Genomic DNA, 14,561 nt, shown 5'->3' with positions numbered 1-14,561 from the left:
AACCAACTTTTTCACTCTACACTATATCACAAATATTATCCTTCCTTGTTCATAAGTACAGAGATGTTATTATCATTTATAATGGCTGCTTAATAACCCAGGATAAAAATGTGCTGTGATCTATTTGATCAATTGCCTGTAGTTTGATTATTTCAGTTGTAACTAGTTTATAATGAGGGGAAACAAGAGTCTTTATATAGAAACACAACTCAGAGACCTAGAGAAGAGACTTGTGGTTGCCAAAGGGGTGGGGAGGGAGTAGGATGGACTAGGAGTTTGGGATTAGTAAGTGCAAACTATTACATTTAGAATGGATAGAAAATAAGGTCCTACTGTATAGCACAGGGAACTATATCCAATGTCCTGGTGTAGATGATGATGGAAAAGAATATAATGATGTGAAAAAAAAAAGAAAGAAAATGACATTGGGTTGAAAAAAAAAGAATCTTCACCTAAGCATCACTGAATTTTTATCTGATCATTCTCTTAAAATGAATTCTGCAACGTGGAATTGCTGGGTCAAATCCTATCATCTTTTTACAGGCATCGATGCATCCTTTCAAAATTTTCCTATAGCAAGTAAATCTCTACCAATATTCCATCCTTCCAAGAGCAAACGAAACCACCCATTTTCCTCACCCACCCCTGACACTCAGCATTATGAGTCTTATCGTTTCCAGTCTGATGGCTGGATAGATCTCATCTGCTATTTTAATTTAATATTCAGTGTTTTCTCTTCTCCCTCTGGAACCTTCTGTCACCTCTTGGAGCTCTTTCTCCACTAGCATCCCCCTCATTCAATGATAAGCAATAGTGGAGCATTTCCTGTGTGGGGGCACCGACCTCAGTGAACTTCCACATTACATGAGAGCACCGTCTCATGTTCTCCGGGGGAGCTAGAGAGCTTCACGGAGGATGGGGATGTATTTACTCTAGGTTTCATGGAATGGTGAGAGCAGGATAGATAGGAAAAGGGTCACTTGATGCAGAGAAAAAAGCAGAAGCAAAATCACTAAGTCCTGTGTTCCAGGGTGGCCAGGAGGCAGCCCGGCCAGGTGGAGATGGGCTCCATGTCCTGTACAACAGAGTTCAGAGTATTCCATAGCGATGGCAGAGTTATAGGAAGGGTTTTAGAGGAGATTAGGGAGCAAATCTGTGTTTACGAAGTTGATTTTGGCAGTAGTGTGAAGGAGGAAATAAAGTGGGAGAAAGTGAGGGAAGCCCGAAAACCAATTAAAAGGCTGTTGGAATGGTTGGTGTGAAGATGCTGAGAGTTGGAAAGAAAGATCAGTTAGGTACGGAGCAGAGGAATGGGTAGATAACAATTTTCAGGACTTAATACAACACCGTAAATCAACTGTACTTCAATAGCAAAAAAATTCAGGACCTGTGACTGGGAGGGGGAAGTGAGGGAGAAGTCAAGGAAGACTTGGAGCAGAAGAGAAGCTATGCATTTGGGCAAAAATGAAGAGATATATTTGGTTTTGAACATGCTGCACTTAAGGCGCCCATTAGCCTTTAGATAGATACAGCCAAGGGGAAATCCACTGTAAATACAGATTTGGGACTCTGGAGAGAGGCTGTGTCTACACATATAGATTTGGGAATCATTAGCACTCAGAATATCCACAGTGATTTCATGAGCCCTTCCCCAGTCCCCCATCCGGGCCTGACACGTAGGTGACTCCTCTAGTCTTGTCCCTGACCTGTGAGCCTCTTTCCCAAACTGGTACTCTGAAGTACCCAGTTTGTTAGGAGAAAGAATGGATCAAATGTAGAAAATTCATATAACAGCTGGAAAAATAAGCTACTTATTTTATGGTGCAAACAATAAGCCTTTGTTTAAAAGGTATTTGTTAACACAAAGAAATGACTCCTCAATGGTGTGGCAGATGGGTGGGAGATCTATTGGTGTGGAACAGCCTTTCTGAGTTCTCTAAAGTCATGTCAACAAAGCAATATCCAACCTGGCCTGGGGTGGGACTCAGCTCTCCTACTAGAGATTCAAAATGCAAGGTCATTGCTGGCCTCTGAAGGACATATTCATAACTCAGGTTTGCCTTAAGACAGAGCTCAGCAACCTGAAACCTACGCCCTGGAGCCAGGTTTTGGTGCCCTGCCATTGGCTGGGTGGCTTCTCAGCTATGGTTTGAACTGCTCAATTAAAAGTACAGGAAGTGGCTGTTTAAATTTAAATGGAAACATGGTAAAACAAATGTGAGTGATTTTAGCCTACTCTGTTCTCTTCAGCATCCTAATAAATCTTACCTAGAAAAACAAAAAGTGCTTTTGAGACTCTGCTGGGATAGAAGTGTGAGTGAGTGTCAGCTCTCAGCATCATTTTTCAGCAGCTTACATTCAAGCTCTGGACTTGGAAAACCTTACTCTGACCTGACTAAAAATTGCCTTTTTTCCCCTTTAATCCTGTCTACTTTTCACACTGGCTCCCTTCAAGCCCTCTTTCTCGGCTACATCAAATCAGAGAAGCCTACTACATGTGGTAACACATCCTTGGCTGGGCCCAGGAACCAGACAGAACTGTCAACCACATCCACTGTTTAATATACATCATTTCACACCACACTTACCAAAACCAAAGAACCAAAACTATTATTTTGATAATAAGGCCTTAACTGGAAATTATAAAACTTAAAAGCAATATTTTGCTCTAAGATAAGTATCACCTCAGCAGCCTGCGCTGGCTTTTCTCTTTACAAATATGGATGTACTTCTACAAGTCAAAAAATTAAAGGTTTCTTAAATAGACTAGGCATCTGAAGTATAGAGTTATGGCATAAAGAACTTATTGTAACCCCACGCACTCAGCCAGAGAACCAATAATGCAGAACATGGGAATAAATTGCTCCTATCAAGTGTTGAAACGACGCAAGATAAATCATGACTAATGCTCTAGAATGTTTCCTGCTGGAAATGTCCAAAAGACACTGATTTCAAATGACATCGACTCCTCAAAGGAGGAGGCAAGGCAGACAAGGAAGAGGGCATGGAGATTTCCATCCCTTATTCAGTACATAGCATGATTCTAAGCCCAAATTGTTAGAGCTTCTGAGCCAAGGAAATGATTTCTACTGTGAAGGAGGCAAAAGGAAGCTCCCTGGAGCACCAGCGTCCCTAATGACAGGCTACCCTGAGAAGTTGGCAAATTTCCCTTTAGTATTCAAGGCAAAAATCCCTGCAGAGTCAAAGATCAAAACGGCTTCCTAATTTAAGCCAACGTTTTTGAGACTGTTGACACTTGCAATAGAGATTAACCTCGAAACAGCTCACTTCTCCCCTCACTGTTGGGGCTTCTGAGTTCAGGGCACTGAAGGTACATGACTCACACCCAACTATGTAAATGCGGCATCTGCTGTGGCCTCCATGTTTCTCTACCTTTATAAATCTTCATCCTCTGTTAACCAAAGACACATTCATTACCCAGGTCTTTCTGTGCTCACATAAACAAACACTTGAGGAGCACAGATCTCGCTTCATTCAAAACTTTCCTCTTTACACGCACACTCTGTCACATGACTTCCACCTTAGTTTATTTCCCCAACATTCCCCCATTATTTTCCCAAATAGGTACCTGCCAAAACCCTTTAAAGTGCAACTCCAGCAACACTTGGGTAAAATTTAAGAGACATACTTGCGATGTTGGCTGCTTCATTTTCTCCCCCTGCAAACTTGGCACTTGCACACATCATAAATCTCAACACAGCAGCAGCAGAACACAGAGTGTCTATTTTCTGTTGGGACCTGTGTGTTCTTCACCAGGGTGTCGGGAGCCCTGCCACAGTCTTCAGAGACACAGCACACTCTCTAGTCAGTGTTCAGGGCCACTAAGCCATTATTTTTACAACACATCAGGATATTTCAACTTAATAAGCTCAGTTCAGAGATGAGAATCAAGCAAGATCAACTAGAAAAAAATCCTTCCCTGTATATCTGCCCTGATTGGGAAAGCTGATCGTCAAAGTAAGGGTTCTAGAAAAACAGCTTCTAGAAAAAAACCCAAAGGGCCAAACATTTGCAAAGAACATACACAGACTCTGGCATGCCGCCCTCATTTCTTCCACACCCCAGACTTTGTTTCCCCCCACTCTCCTAGTCTCTCCTGCCTTCCTTCTGTGTACCCAGATGTGGGGCAGTGATTGCAAGTGACGACAAGCACAGTTCTCAGAGCTAGGGTGCCTGGGCACATACTCTGGTCCCACCTCTTATTTTTTGTGTGACCTTGGGCCATTAACTCATTTGTCTGTGCCTCATTTCTTCATCTGCAAAATGGACAAGGTTGAAAATTAAATGCGCTGACACCATTGGTGCTTTTGGCCCAATGTCTGACAGGTAACATATCCTGTCCCCTTGTTCCTTGTTAGACTGTGACCAGAACAAGCATAGATGGAGCTTTCCAAATACAAAGTAAAAGCTACTTTGGTGCCAAATTCCAGTATCTACCTGTGGGACTTGGGGCAGACCCAGAGCAGTAATACTATGCTGAAAAGTGCTTTATGTATAAATCGTCTCATGTAATCCATAACCACCTATAGGAGATTTACACTAGTTATTCCTCAACTAATCATCCCTTCTAGGACTGTTGCCCTTGTGTAGTTCCCTTCCATACTGCCTTGGGGTTTGGCCTTGTGCTTACTTTGGCCAGTGGAATCAACAAATGTGAGATTAGTAGAGGCCTGATAAATGCTTGCACATTAAAGCAGGTACCTTTAGAACCCTGCCACCACCATGTCAGAAAGTCTAGCCTCCTTAAGGATGGAAAAGCACGTGGAGACAGAGGCCCAGCAGATCCCTACTCCTAGTTGATCTTCCAGCTGAAGGTAGCTACATAAATAAGCTCAGGTAACACCAGCAGAAATTAGCCTGTCAACTCACATAACCATGAGAAACAATAAATTATCATTATGTCAGCAAATTTTAGGGTGGTTGTTCCTCTGTAGCAAATAGCTAAAACAGAAATTGGTGAGTGGGGTGCTGCTGTAAGACCAACTTAAAACAGAAGGCACTGACTTTGGGACCAGATGGTTGGCAAAGGCTGAAAGGGCGGTTAGGAAATTCTTTTTGGAGGCTGGAAAAAGGCCACCCATGTTGCTAAAACAATCAGTAGTCATTTGTAAGGTTAAAAATACATATCTAATAAATTTGTGAGTCTTGAACTGAAGACATTTCCAAGCAGAGTGCTAGAAGCACCAACAGATTTTTTGTTTTTTAACTTTGCATAAGGTAAAGGAGAAGAGAAGGATGAGTTAAAGAGAGAACCATTGATATGCAAGCAGAATTTGGAGGAAATAAGGAGGGCCCAGAACTTGCTGGGTTAGAAAGTAAAACTGCTCTTCATTTCCATCCTCTCCAGCTGTCAAAGAATTCTCAAAGTAAGAAATGGTGTCAGGGTAAAGATTAATCAAGGATGTGGCTGTAAGACCCTTAATTAAAACCTCCAAAAGACTTTAGTAAGTGCCGAGTAGATTGAAACTGGGCAAAAGCACTTCTAACACTCATAGAAGTCAAACTCAAAATAGCTCAGCGTATTCTGGGGGGCTCGGCTGCCCAACATAGTAGCCACTAATCATGTAACTACTAGGCACTTCAAGTGTAGCTAGTCCCATTTGAGCATACCCTAAGTGTAAAGTGCACACTGGATTTCAAAACCTCAGTATGAAAAAAAAATGTAAACTAGTTGATGAATAAATTTTAATATTTAATTACATGTTGAGATAATATTTTAGATAAGTTGAGCTAAACATAATATATTACTAAAATTGCTTTCACCTGACTTATTATTATTTAAATTTTGCCTCTTAGAACTTAAAAAAAAATCTCGTATGGTTCACATTTGTGGTTTGCACTGTATTTCCATCACACAGCACTAGTATAGAGAGAAGTTATCTCCCAAAGATTTGTGGATATAAATTTTGTCTAATGAAATGAGCAATAATGAGATGTACAGAAAATCCATAAAACTTCTAATGGAATTCTATCAGTTTGGAGTAAAAGTTTAAAAATATAGAAGACCTCTAGATCCACAACTTTCTCCAATAAGTAGGCAGGCTGAGAAAGCTACTTAGCTGCCAACACAAGCCACTTATATTAAAAAATAAAAGGCATCTCAGAAGATGGAGCCAAGAACCCAGAGGGTTGAGTGTAGAGCAGATCCAGACCCTAATCAAGGAACCCTGCCTGCTTGAGTAGGAAAACATAATATGTGCCCAGACTGATTTTAGAATTGCTATGGAGCAATTACTGCTATTGCCTATTAGTCTATTTTTGAATGGGAATATCTATTGGGGTTACCATTCCCTGTTTCAACATTTTATTTGGGGTGTGTTGTTACATTTACAGGCAGAATTTGGAGGAAATAAATGGAACTTGTTAGGCTGGAAGGCAAATTTTATCTCTGGCTGAAAAAGAGCTACGTATTAGAAGCCTTATCTATAGCTGGACCAGATTCAGATCATAAGATCATAGATTTTGAGCCTAATGAGGTCATTGGATGAGATTTGAGGGGACTTGGGAGGGTGGGTGTATTTTTCCAAAGGGAAGAGTTTAAATAATTGTGGCCAGAGGGTGGACTTGATGGATTAAGAATGACCACACATTACTTACAAATCTTCTAATTAAGGGGTAGAGGTTATTCTTCCCACCCTTTGAACCTGGGCTGGGCAAGTTCTTTGTACTCGCTTTGTTCAATCAAATGTAGCAGAAGTGGAGTTATACAACATTCAAGCCCAGATCTCAAGAGGCTTTACAGTTTCTACTCTTGACTTCTTGGCCCTCTGAGAACACCATCCTGTGATAAAGCCCACAGTGAAAGGCTATCCTAGCTGCTCCATCCATTGCTATTTGAAGCCTCAGATGTGAAAGTGCACCCTCTTAAATCTGTAGCTGACTGCAGTCACCTGAGTAGGCCCAGGAAAAACCAGAGTAAGAACTAATAAGTAAGCTAAAGAACTGTGTTAAATAAATTATTGCTGTTTTCAGGTACTATTGTGAGGTGATCTGTTCTGCTGTAATAGATAACTAGCATCTACTCCTGGTCTAACAGAGAAGAGAGTTGAGTTGATGGGACAGGCTTTCTGGCAAAGATGTGACTTGAATTCTATGCTGGTTGGAATTCTGTTACCACCATGCTCTTCATCCCATGGGCCTCTCCAATGTACTGCTCACAACGTGACAGCTAGTTTCCCCCAGAGTGAGTGGACCAGGAGAGAGAGAGAGAGTTGCCAAAATAAAAGCCACAACATCTTTTATAACCTAATATCAGAAGTGATATAGCAGGAGCTCCCACTGTGGCTCAGTGGTTAACGCACCTGACTAGTATTCATGAGGATGCAGGTTTGATCCCTGGCCTTGCTCAGAGGGTTAAGGATATAGCATTGCCGTGAGCTGTGGTGTAGGTCACAGACGTGGCTCAGATCTGCTGTTGCTGTGTCTGTGGTGTAGGCCAGCAGCTGTAACTCTGATTAGACCCCTAGCTTGGGAACCTCCATATGCTATGGGTGTGGCCCTAAAAAGACAAAAAAATAAAAATAAAATAAAAATAATAATAAAAGAAGTGACATATCATTACTTCTCCTGGATGCTGTTGGGCACACAGACCAGCCCTGATGGAATGTGGGAGGGGACCACACAGGGTGCTAATATCAGGAGACAGTGATCATTTGTGGTCATCTTGGAGGCTAGCTCTAGCACAAACCAGGAAATGAATAAATGTATTTCACATTATAGTCTTTAAGAATCTCAGAAGGGCTAATTTCCCCATCCTCTATTTCTCCTCTGACTGACTTGCTTATCATAGGTTTTACTCATTTCTTTTTATATCCCAGCTTACCCCTACCTGTTATCACCTTCTCCAACTTCATCAGGCCATGGAACATGGTATTTTGGGTCTTCATGGTTCTGACTAGAGGAAACTGCAGCAGTTAGTTGCTCAGTGGGGTCCTGAACTAGAAGGCTTAGTAATGGGAAGACAGACCTTCTAAGATAAGAACCCCCAGAACTTTTGCAGAGGATAACTCTAAACTAATTCAGCTCAATAAAGAGCAGGCCATCCTGGAACTGTAAGGAAACAAGTCCCAGTGTTTTTTGCTGGTGGCAATATGAGGTTTCCAAAGAAGGCAAACTAGCTATTAGCTGTAAGAGCTATCAAATTTGTCACACACTATTTGACTCACTCATGTCCTCTTTGGAGAACATACCCTCCCAAACCAACAACAACCACCAATGGAAAAAGTGAAGCTGTATTCTTTGAACAATCTCAAGTGCTCAGTAACAAAGAATTGGCCTGAGTAACTGGGTAGAAATCTAAATCAGCTTAAGTGACAAGCATGTCACTTCACTGACACTGACTTGTGTAAGAAACACAAAGTAGGGCACATGCAAGTAAATGCATATTGCTAAGATCAAGGTTTGGAATATCAGAAGTAATACAAATATATTACTATTGATTAGGATCTTAGGGTTACATTTTTTCACTTAAAGACCATTTCCTTAGGAAGTCCTCTGTCTGAGATGACTAGAAAACTATCGGGCCTTAATAGGAGCTGATTTCCACTAACCCAGGCATCACCCTCTGAGTCTTGGTTTCTCCAACTACCAAAGAGGTGTCACATCCCTAAATCCCATGACTGTAAAGATTAAATAAGATGAAGCATCTGAGTCCATTCTGTCCACTGGGGAGGAGTTTATGATCAAAGTGGAGGCAGTGTGGAATAAAGGAAGCAACCTAGGCTTTGAATTCTGCCCATGTTTGTATTTCAGCTCTATCACACTTAGCAGCTTAACTCTCTCTGATCCTTAGTTTTTTCAGCTATAAATGGGGTTTTCTGCCTTGCCAGGTTCTGTTAGGGTTAAATGTTGTATCACATGTACAGAGGCTAGTACAGTACCTGGCACATAGTAAGTGCTCAATTAATATTAGTCTCCTTCATTTTTGTTGCCTCAAATTTCCAACTCTTATTCATTTGATAAAATGAAAAACAAAGGAAACCCTATGAAACTGGAAATAAGCAAGTGAAGGCCAAATTTCAAACAGGTGATACTTCATAAGTTCAATGCCAAGTCACACAATAAAAACAGTTTGTAAGAATTCTAAGGGGATGGGGTCTTGATGTGCAGTTGCTCAAGTTGACCAAAGGGCCATCCCATGGTCTCAGCACAAGGGCTGATCTGAGCCCTTCCCTGGCATCCCTAGTCTTGTGAGACAAAATCCATATTACTGAAGAGTCTACCTATAGGTTGAAAACAGAAAGGGGTTCAAGATATGAGACTATTCCTCAGAAATGAGCTATGATATGACTTATGAATGGTGGAGCCCAGGGGTACAGAGCCTGGAGACTTCACACAGTTTTCCTCAGAGGAATTTCAGACACTACTAGGAGTGGTAGTTGAGGAGACAGAAACCATCCCTAAAGGAGAACTCCTCCAGGTTCCGGGTAGGTTCTGGGAAATACACTGGCTGAAAGTCAAGGAAAGGGAAGGAATAGGTTATGGACACTCTCAGACTCCTCTCAAGGCTGTAGTCTGTCTCCAAAACATCAGCACAGTGGAAGTAAAACATATGCTCCTTTAGAATTAAAGTCAGCCCCAAATAGCAAGGAAAGAACCGGATGCATGGCCCTTGTTTGTAAACAAAGACCAAGATAAATGTCAACTGCCAGACCTCAAAGGGAGGTATGACAGGCCACTTGTAGAGAGAAGCCACAGGCAGTAGAGCAAGCCCTTTGGTCTCCCCGGTGGTCTCTGGCAGACATTCCCAGAGGCATCACAGAAGAGCAGGGAAGCTAAGGGGGCCAGAGGGGCATTTGCCCTAGCATCGTCCTCACTTGGCCAATGTTCAAGCTAAACCTGACCGTCACGTTCATCACAGCTATGCTTGAACAATCTGGAGTCAGGCACTTAGCTGTGAATCTCCCAAGCCTCAATTTCCTTGTCCACATGATGCAGAAAACAGGAGTCCTCACCTCAGAGGTGGTTGTAAAGGGTAAATGAGGTCATGATGTAAAGCTTTTAGCACAGTGCCTGCACACAGCCAGTACTCACAAATTAGTAGGTGCTATTCTTATTTTTGTTTTGTTGTTGGGGGTGATTTTGCCCTCTGCTCTGTCATTTCACCCAGGGTAGCATTTCTCACCAGAACTGGGAGACATGCAGAAACAGGACCATCAATGACAAAATCAGACACTTTCCAGAGTGGGGAATGGTATTATTCCATTCCCAACCATGAGGAGCAGCAGCAGCTGTACTGAAGAGGAAGGGTGGGAGCTGGTAATGAGGCAACATTCACATCTATCAGCCTTGCTTCTGTGTCTGCCTCAGCGAGATCAGGAGCCAGCTTCTAAGGGCAGAGGGACCAGGGCTGGTCTGCAAGGAGGTTCAATCTGTTTGCTGAGGGCTCAGGGGCCATTCACACATGGTGTAAAATGAGAAAGAAGGCCCCCTGGGAGACACTGAGAGAAGCCTCCTCCAAAGGGGAGGGGGTTCTGCCCACCTCCTCCCCAACCCCCACTCTCACAGCATTTGGGGAAGAAAGCAGCAAAGAGAAGGCACCACCCCTGCCTCTGGGCCAAGCATCCCATCAAGGACCAGGGTCTCACTCTCACCCAGGGAACTTGGGACACACAGCAGGTCCCAAATCAACAATGGAGCTCTGCAATTCCTCAGCCTCAGAGTACTGGATTTTAAGGAAGCTTGAGAGGTACTGTTTACTTTCAACAGGGTGTCATTTCCAATGGGAAGACCAGGTACACTTCTCTAGCAGGTCAGTACACAAGTAGTTCAGTAACCAGGCCACCTGAGGTTCCCCGTGACAGTAATTACACTAAATCTCTGGGGTTGTCTTTTTCTTGGCAACACTAATAAGAGATACATAAAGGTTACTGAACAGGAAATCCACATATATATATGAATTTTTATTTTATATATATTATATATATATAAAACACACACATTATATATACATAATTTTATATATTATATATAAAACACATACACTTTATATATATACTATATATCTCTATCTATTTATCTATCTATATCTCCAAGGCCTAGGAATCTAAGTGTCCAACACAGAGGTGCCAACAATGTTAGCAGAATAAGTGTTTACTTAAGTGGACTTTAAAATAACCCAGCTTCTGTCTGTATCCCAGTGTATATGAGAAAAATGTTTCCTCCCTCCCTCCACCCCACACACAGGTGAAGAGTAGGCAAACTTGACATTCGGTCATTTAAAAAAGCAATGTAATGACACAATTCATAAGTATTTTCTCTGAGAATTGAATCAGTAAGTTTTCAACTCACAAGTTTCATCTGCTTTTAAAAAGATCTAAAAATTCTCACAGAAGTCCATTTTGTTCTTTTCTATATTCCCTTTATTACTCCCTTCTACGATGCGTGCATCATATTTTACAGCACTTGGGCCCTGGTTATGACAGACTCTGTAATAGCTCATCATCTTCACTCTATGGTCTCTTGTCTAGTTTTACTAAGTTCTATCCTTGTACAGAAGTGCATGACCCTCCCAATACATAAAAGTCTCCTTTTGCAATCCGGAGAGTAAGTGTGTATGTGATATGAATGTACCTGACACTTACCTAATGTTTCTGTCTCCTAATAACTTCCTTTAAAAAAAAAATTTATGGTGGTCTCTTACGAGAAGTCAATTGACGGGCTCTTGAAAAGCTTTTAGAATAAAACAATGCAACAAAGCGGGCCTGTCTTCTGGTCAGATCATCATCTGTGTTCTTGTGAGTTTCTTCACAAAGGTGATGGTGTGTCTGGAGAATGGGACATGCACATATGGAAACACACATATACTACAAGTGAAAATGCAGAGAACACAGATGCTGATTCATAAAGACATGAATTTTCTTCCCGGCACTGAGAGCAATGGCTACGAACATCAGAAAACCCAAGGTATCCCCTCCCCCCACAAAAAGAAATCATGGAACAGGTTCTCCAACAGGAAAACAGATCTTCTCATTAGTCTGGGATGGTTGACAGACAGAAATCATATTATTTAAATCCTTTCTTGACTCTGTGCCCAATATACTGACACTGACCATTAAATTTCCCTTGAAGCCCTATTTTATGAAAGACAAAATATAAGAACAACCGTTCTTTTCCTACCTGCTGCTGAAGCCACCAGAAGCCAGACTGCTGCTCTGCAAAGGGAGCAGACTTCAGGATTAAATCTTCTGCTCCCTCCCCTGGAACCAGAACCATCAAAAGAAAACTTCAATTGCTCAGAGCAAGCGGACTGTTTACTTCCAGCCACTTCTTTCTCATTCCCATTGCTTGCTGGGTGCCAGAGCTGGGTGCTTGAGAAAGAATATCTGGGGAGAAAGGGACAGAACTGGGGGAAAGACAAATGAGAGTTCCCAAGGCAGGAATTAGTTCACCCAATACCCTTCCTTCAAGAAAAGGAAAGCCTTCTTTTTTCAGCTTGAATTTCTCATAGCAGATCTGCCCTGCATTACTCACAGGTAATTACTACATTGCCCCTTCACAAACAGCAGACATACTTTTTTGGGCAAGCCTCCAGATTTCTGATGCATGCCCGTACCTGTCCACAGGGATAGTGCTGCGCCTGGGAAAAGGGGGAGGGCAACAATCTCGCCCAAAGGGAGGAACTCAGTCTAGACTATTAATCAAGTTCTTGGGATAAAATATGATCACAAAGGAGATCAGAGGCTGGTGTGAATCCCTCCATGCACAGGACATCCACCTCACTCATGGGATCACCTGGTTAGGGCTCAAACTTTTTCCAAGTAGATCAGCAGCTCTGCTTTATCCAGCTTCAACTTGTCCCCCCAAAGAGGAAAGGAGGAGCAAGGATTACTCTCACAGAAGGAATGTGGTTTTCTTACTCTGAGCAGTCGATGTAGGAGATTCAAAGATGATCAATGTGCAATTACAGCTCCTTGAAGTTTAATATCTGAAATACAGTGTTTAAGAAGATATTCCAATAAGCAAGTGTTACAGAGGCTTGATGTTTGATTCATTTCTAGTTTGTCAGAAGGGGCAGTAACACAGTAGAGAGGACGGGGCAAAGGGGTAGAAAGTGGGAAATCTTGGCTCTGCTCTTTACTACTTATTGTGACTTAACCTGGTTTCCAAATAAGTACTACAATGATAAAACTGGGCTGAAAGATCTGTACCATAACAGGACATCATCTCTCACTTGTTTACATCCACCCACCTTGTCCTTGTATTGACACTTCAGTTTTCCTCTAGGGAACTCTAGTTTTCCTCCAGGTTCCTCTCAGCTGGTTTGGATGAGGTTGGTACCACCCCCAGGGCTTTTACAGAAATGTACATGTGGCCAAATCCAGTCCTTTGGAGTCACTGGTAGATTTAGAGATGAGTTCGTGCCAACAGGATCATTTCTGGGACTTGCTAAGAAGAATTCTCATCTTGCAGGGGCTGCTAATCTGATAAAACAGAGCCTCATGCTTCTGGTGGCCATCCTAGGGAAAGAGGGACAGCATGAAGATAAAGCCATTGCAGAGGAAAAGCAGAGCTTAGAGACACAGCAAGAAACCAGTTCCTAAAAATGTCATTGGAAGATTTTGACCATGACAAAAACCATCATTCCCTTTGGATTTCTTAAAAATTTCCTTTAGTTCCTTAAGCCTATTTCAACTAAGTTTCTGATGCTTGCCACTGAAAAAATTCCAGTTGACATGAACCCCTTCCAAGTGCCCTCTACCACCTAACACCACTGTGTTTTAACATTTATATCCACAACAATCTGGGTAGCATGGGGATGCATAAGGTCAATAAATCAGTTTCCTTTTTTTGCACTCTTAGAAAGTTTTTTTTTTTTTTTAAGGTTAAGCCTGCACAGCAGACAGATGTAGAAATGAGGCAAATTCTGGCAAAAGATTTTAAAATTCTTTATACTTCTTTCTGAATATAGCTCTTCGTAAAAAATAAAATTCAAATAATGCACAAAGGTGAAATATATAAATTGAAAATCTTCCATAATTTTACCTTCCAGAAATAACCACATAAAACTTTTAGTGATCTGCTCTTCAAAATGTGATCCACAGACCAGCAGCATTGGCCTAGAGCAGGTTACGAATGCAGAACCTCAGGCCTCAATCCAGTCTTGCATTTTAACAAGGTCCCCACTTATGAATGCACATAAAAGTCTGAAAAGCACTAGCTTAATGCACAGTCCTACAGATATTTTTTTTTCTTCTAGTTGCTAGCCTTTTTTTGTTACATGTAATTTGTTGGCTTTTAATTTTAATGATTTTTATAAAGATAATACATATATGAACACTATGAATCAGAAACAATATAATCAAAATCCTTTACAAACATGGGTAATGCATTTACTGGGACCATATGAAAAGTATAAAGGTATTACAAACCCATACAGACCCTAGGACATGATATTTAGTAGCAAACTATCCTAGGACAGGACACACTAGACCCACCGTCCTCCAACTTGAGCATATGTAAGAACCACCAGAGATCACACTGCCAGCTTCACATCCAGAGTTTCTAATTTGGTAGGATGGTAGAGTGGGGATTGGGTGGTG

The 14,561-nt window shown here is 41.7% G+C and overlaps 1 protein-coding gene across 1 annotated transcript in view; it reads right to left on the bottom strand.

The window, feature by feature from the left end:
* FRMD6 (FERM domain containing 6) overlaps positions 1-12,413 on the bottom strand; it is a 240,364-nt gene extending 227,951 nt beyond the window's left edge. Inside the window, exon 1 of the mRNA XM_047767320.1 lies at positions 12,139-12,413. The gene's annotated coding sequence lies outside the window, so the exon portion shown is untranslated. The remainder of the gene's footprint in view (positions 1-12,138) is intronic.
* Positions 12,414-14,561: the final 2,148 nt, after the last annotated feature.

The sequence above is a fragment of the Phacochoerus africanus genome, chromosome 2 (assembly GCF_016906955.1).
Source record: "Phacochoerus africanus isolate WHEZ1 chromosome 2, ROS_Pafr_v1, whole genome shotgun sequence".
NCBI classification, from domain to species: domain Eukaryota; kingdom Metazoa; phylum Chordata; class Mammalia; order Artiodactyla; family Suidae; genus Phacochoerus; species Phacochoerus africanus.
This window is presented reverse-complemented; position numbering and strand designations above follow the sequence as displayed.